Source organism: Schistocerca piceifrons, chromosome 8, assembly GCF_021461385.2.
Source record: "Schistocerca piceifrons isolate TAMUIC-IGC-003096 chromosome 8, iqSchPice1.1, whole genome shotgun sequence".
NCBI classification, from domain to species: Eukaryota; Metazoa; Arthropoda; class Insecta; order Orthoptera; family Acrididae; genus Schistocerca; species Schistocerca piceifrons.
This window is the reverse complement of record NC_060145.1, coordinates 75,830,948-75,837,228: the sequence shown is the minus strand read 5'-3', so window position 1 is coordinate 75,837,228 and position 6,281 is coordinate 75,830,948. Positions and strand designations below refer to the sequence as shown.

Here is a 6,281-nt window from a genome sequence, read left to right as displayed (position 1 = left end):
TTTCTAAATCGCTCTGCAACTGATACTGGTCTTCGGATGACCTTACTAGACGGTAAGTTACAGCATCATCTGCGAACAACCTAAGAGAACTGCTCAGATTGTCACCCAGGTCATTTACATAGGTCAGGAACAGCAGAGGTCCCAGGACGCTTCCCTGGGGAACACCTGATATCACTTCAGTTTTACTCGATGATTTGCCGTCTATTACTACGAACTGCGACCTTCCTGACAGGAAATCACGAATCCAGTCGCACAACTGAGACGATACCTCATAGACCCACAGCTTGATTAGAAGTCGCTTGTGAGGAACGGTGTCAAAAGCTTTCCGGAAATCAAGAAATACGGAATCAACTTGAGATCCCCTGTCGATAGCGGCCATTACTTCGTGCGAATAAAGAGCTAGCTGCGTTGCTCAAGAACGATGTTTTCTGAAACCATGCTGATTACGTATCAATAGATCGTTCCCTTCGAGGTGATTCATAATGTTTGAATACAGTATGTGCTCCAAAACCCTACTGCAAATCGACGTCAGTGATATAGGTCTGTAGTTCGATGGATTACTCCTACTACCCTTCTTAAAAATTGGTGCGACCTGCACAATTTTCCAATCTGTAGGTACAGATCTATCGGTGAGCGAGCGGTTATATAGGTAGGGAGCTATTGTATCAGCGTAATATGAAAGGAACCTAATCGGTATACAATCTGGACCTGAAGACTTGCCCGTATCAAGCGATTAGAGTTGCTTCGCAAACCTTAAGGTATCTACTTCCAATAAACTCATGCTAGCAGCTGTTCGTGTTTCAAATTCTGGAATATTCCATTCGTCTTCCCTAGTGAAGGAATTTCGGAAAACTGAAAGGAAGAAGACTTACAGTCGCTGGATGGCATGAACAGACTCGTGAACACAGAATGCGGGCTGAGAGTAGAAGAATCACTAAATCACTAGCAGTAATACGATTAGTGATAAATTTAACTTAAAAATTTGGGACCACGAGATAGACGAAGTGAAGGAATTCTGCTCCTTGGAAGGAAAATAACGCAAGACGCGCGATACAAGGAGGACTAACACAGGCAAAGAGGGCATTCCTGGCCGAGATAAGTCTAGCGGTATCAAACACAGCACTTACCTTCAGAAAGGAAGTTATGAAAATGTATTTTGAAGCACATCACTATGTTATGGACCGTGACAAACTGGAAAGGAAGAGGGAATCGAAGCGTCTGAGGTGTGAGGTGTGTTCTTTTCTGTGTCGTCAGTCTTCAGACTGGCCAACATTTTCATCTCGGAGTAGCAACTGCAACCTACGTCCTGCATGTATTCCAATCTCTGTCTTCCTGTACAGTTTTTCCCCTCTACATCTCTCTCAGGTACCATTGAGGTCATTCCCTGATGTCCTATCACCCTGTCCCTTCTCCTTATCAGTGCGTTCCACGTATTCTGCAGAGAACCTCCTAATTTCTTACCTTATCAGTCCACCTAATTTTCAACATTCTTCTGTAGAACTACATCTCAAATGATTTGATTCTCTTCTGTTCCGGCTTTCCCACAGCCCAAGTCTCACTACCATACAATGCTGTGTTCGAGACGTACATTCTAGAATTTTCTTCCCGAAATTAAGACCTATGTTTGATACTAGCAGACTTCCCTTGGCCATGAATGCCATTTTTCCTAACGCTAGTCTATTTATTGTGAGAAAATAAAGCGCCTACAGCCGTCCTTATGATTTTATTTATTTGTTGCAACCAGTTTCGGCGCTTCAACGCGCCATCTTCAGGCTGTAGTGGATGCGGAACGCGTTGCAACAAAATAAATAAAATCATAAGGACGCTTTATTTTTTCACAATAGTAAACGGCGTCCCCTAGAAGACGTCCTGCCAAAAGGATGGGCATACAAAAACTAGTCTATTTATGTCCTTCTTGCTCCGTCCATCATGGGCTGTTGTGCTGCCTAGAAAGCATAATTCCCAAACTTCCACTACTTTATGATCCCCAATTCTAATGTTAAGTTTCTCGCTGTTCTCATTTCTGGTACTTTTAGATACTTTCAACTTTCTTCGATTTACTCTCAATCCGTATTCTGTGCTGAGTAGATCATTCATTCCGTTCAGCAGAGCCCGTAATTCTTCTTAACTTTCACTGAGAACAGCAGTATCATGAGCGAATCTTAACATTGACATCCTTTCACCCCGAATTCTAATTCCAATCTTGAACCTTGCTTTTATTTCCGTCATTGCTTCTTCGATGTACAGACTGAACAGTAGAGGCGAAAAATTATACTCTTGCCTTACGACCTTTGTAATTGGTCTTCCAGTCTCATTGTTCTTGGTTTATCTTTCTCAGAATTTCGAACATCTTGCACCATCTGACTCTGTCGAACGCTTTTTCCATGTCGACAAATGCAATGAATGTATCCTAATTTTTCTTCGGTCTTGCTTTCATTGTCAACGACAACGTCAGAGCTGCCTCTCTGTGGGTCTATAAGAAAAGAAATGAGGAGGTTGTCCACAGAATCGGCGGTACGGAAAGTACTGATAAGAAAAAGGGGTAGGTTGGTAGAACAATTGTCAACATATCAGAGAATAATTTCCATGGTACTATAGGGAGCTGTAAAGAGTCAAAACTTTGGAGAAAGACAAAAGACTGGAATATATCAACAACATATTTCAGTAATTGAGAGAGTTGAGTGTAAGTTGCTCTGACATGGAGAGGATGGCACAAGAGGGGAATTCGTTGTGGTCCGCATTAAACGAAGTAGCTTAAATCACTTAATAAAGGCAAGGCGTCCGGTCCAGAGGGTATACAAGTCAGGTTACTTTCAGAGTATGCTGACACATTAGCTCTACTCTTAGTAATCATATACAATCGTTCGCTCGTCGAAAGATCCGTACCTAAAGACTGAAAAGTTGCACAAGTCAGACGACACCGAAGAAAGGAAATAAGAGTAATCCGTTGAATTACAGACCCATATCGTTAACGTAGATTTTCCGTAGGATTTTGGGACGTACACTGTGTTCGAACATTATGGGTTACCTCGAAGAGAACGATTTATTGACAAACAGCCAAAACGGTTTCAGGAAACATCGTTTTTTGTGATACTCACAATTCTCTTATTCTCACCAACTAATGAGTACTCACCAACTTTATTCTCACCAATTAATGAGTACTCTCGACAGGGATTTCAAATTGATTTCATATTTCTAGATTTCCAGAAGGCATTTGACATCGCTCCACGCAAGCGCGCCCATAAATTACCGTCTCAGTTGTGCGTGATTTCCTTTCAGAAAGATCGCAATTTCATAATGATTGACGGAAAGTCATCGAGTAAACCAGAAGTGATATCTGGCACTCCTGATCTATGTAGAAGATTTAAGAGACAATCTGAGTAGCCCTCTTACATCATTTGCAGGTGATGCTGTCATTTACCGACTTATAAACTCATCACATGGTCAGTACAGATTGCAAAACGGTTTAGACAAGATGTCTGGATGGTGCGAAAAGTGACAATTGACTCTAAATAATGAAAAGTGTGAAGTCATCCACATGAGTACTAAAAGGAATCCGCTAAATTTCCGTTACAAACCACACAAACCGAAAGTCTGTAAATTCCACTATATACTTAGTGATCACATTTACGAATAGTTTGAATTGAACCGGTAATGTTGTGGGCAAAGCAAACGAAAGACTGCGATTTGTTGGCTGAACACTTAGAAAATGCGGCAGGTCTGCTGAAGAGAGTGCCTACACTACTCTCGTCCGTCCTCTTCTCGAGTACTGCTGTGCAGTGTGGGATCCACATCAGTTAGGATCGACGGAAGACATCGAAGAAGTCCAAAGAAGGGCAGCTCGTTTGCTACTATCACAAACAGGGGAGAGAGCGCCACGGATATGGTACGTGAATTAGAGTGGCAATCATTAAAACAAAAGCGATTTTGGCTGGCTCTGAGCACTATGCGACTTAACTTCGGAGGTCATCAGTCGCCTAGAACTTAGAACTAATTAAGCCTAACTAACCTAAGGACATCACACACATCCATGCCCGAGGCAGGATTCGAACCTGCGGCCGTAGCGGTCCCTCGGTTCCGGACTGTAGCGCCTAGAACCGCACGGCCACTCCGGCCGGCACAAAAGCGATTTTCGCTGCGGCAGGATCCTCTCATGAAGTTTCAATTACCAACTTTTTCCTCAAAGTGTGAAAATATTTTCTTGGTGCCCACCTTCATGGGGAGGAATGATCATAATAAAATAAGATAAATCAGAGCTCGAACAGAATGAATTAAGTGTTCGTTTTTCCCGCACACTGTTCGTGAATGGAACGGTAGAGAAAGTGCTTGAAAGTGGTTGGTGAATCCTCAGCCAGGTACTTAATGGTGAACTGCAGAGTAATCATGTAGATATACTTAGATGGACGTAAATGTACGAGGCTCGTTCAATAAGTAATGCCCCACATTTTAAAAAAAAAATATTAATATACATAGACAAACGTCCTTTTTGGTGATTCAAATTTGATGTTTGTCCTGTGCGCCGGTGAAGTTTCGAACCAGTCTGGCAGTAGCAAAGGCTCAGTAAAGCGTCAAAATGGCGTCTACATGAGACTCACGTTACAAGCAGCGTGCTGTTATTGAATTCTTGTGTGCAGAAAAAGGAAACGTGATGAACATTCATAAACGTTTGCGTGCAGTGTATGGCGATGCTGTAGTTGATAGGAGCATAGTTGGGCGATGGATAAAGAAAGTTACAGCCGCAGGAGATGCAGAAACAGAGCTCCTTGATCAGCCACGCTCAGGACGTCCTATCACAGACACTGCTCCAGACATGCTGAATCGTACGGATGCTATTATTCGTGCCGACCGGCGCATTACACAGCTCGACAATTGGCTCTACAGTAGTCGGTCGGCACTGGAACGATATTTTCGGACATTCAAAGAGGTGCTCACGATGGGTTCCACGAATGCTCACATCGTGCCACAAGATTCAAAGAAAGGCCATTTCATCAGAATTGTTGGAGTTTAAAGATTCTCTACGGGGAACACACTATGAAGACGCCGAGAGTGTCAGTAACGCAATGAAAACATGGCTACGCCTACAGGACAAGAGCTTTTACCAACAGGGAGTACATGCTCTTCCACAACGTTGGCGTACGGTCATAGAACGTGATGGAGACTACGTAGAAAAATAGGACATGGTCAAGACATGTTCATGTATATTGTCACCAAATCCTGACCGTTAACAATAAATAAGTTCTGAGAAAAAAAAAGTGGGGCATTACGTATTAAACGACCCTCGTAGAAACCTGTCACAAAAATAAAAAAGTTGGAGATGTAGAAACATTACAATGAAATGAACACCCTTATCTGCTTACAGGCGCAGACATACGTCAACGAGGACGGATGAAAATGTGTGCCCCGACCGGGATTCGAACCCGGGATCTCCTGCTTACATGCCAGACGCTCTATCCATCTTTTTTTTTTTTTTTGTTCGTTTTTCGTTCGTTTTATCTGCTCGGGGCGGACGTCGAAAGACACCCATTTCAGTTCGTTGTTGATCCATTAACTCAGTTTTTTTTTTATTACAGAGGGCAGGTATCCCTCTGACCAAACACGCTGAGTTACCGTGCCGGCGATCCATCTGAGCCACCGAGGACACAGAGGATAGCGCGACTGCAGGGATTTATCTCTGGCACGCCTCCCGCGAAACCCACATTCTCAACGTATTGTCCCGCACTACATTCGTAGTGCCCCCGCCCATTATACTCATTACACATGTCCGAAAGAACAGATACCATCTTAATATATATATAGATAAGGCTCACCGGCCACTTGACCATCTTCTTCTTCTGTGCCAATGCACAAACAGTGCCCGAACTCTTACGGGAATCGCAACGCGCCGCGAGTAATGAGTATAATGGGCGGAGGCACTACGAATGTAGTGTGGGACAGTACGTTGAGAATGTGGGTTTCGCGGGAGGCGTGCCAGAGATAAATCTCTGCAGTCGCGCTATCCTCTGTGTCCTCGGTGGCTCAGATGGATAGAGCGTCTGCCAAATAAGCAGGTGATCCCGGGTTCGAGTCCCGGTCGGGGCACACATTTTCATCTGTCCCCGTTGACGTATTTCAGCGCCTGTAAGCAGCTAAGGGTGTTCGTTTCATTGTAATTTCATTCTAACGAGCTGCATGGTCACTTAGTACATATATGTAGAAACATGTCACAAAAATTAAAGAAGTTGGTAGTCTGCTGTTCTAAATGTTGGTGTCGACACTTCTGGAAGGTCTTCGTCACAGACTGC

The 6,281-nt window shown here is 43.5% G+C and overlaps 1 non-coding gene across 1 annotated transcript; it reads left to right on the top strand.

The window, feature by feature from the left end:
- The first annotated feature begins 6,004 nt into the window (after positions 1–6,004).
- Positions 6,005–6,078, top strand: Trnai-aau. The gene has a single exon. It is a non-coding gene; the product is annotated as a tRNA-Ile (tRNA).
- The last annotated feature ends 203 nt before the right edge of the window (positions 6,079–6,281 follow it).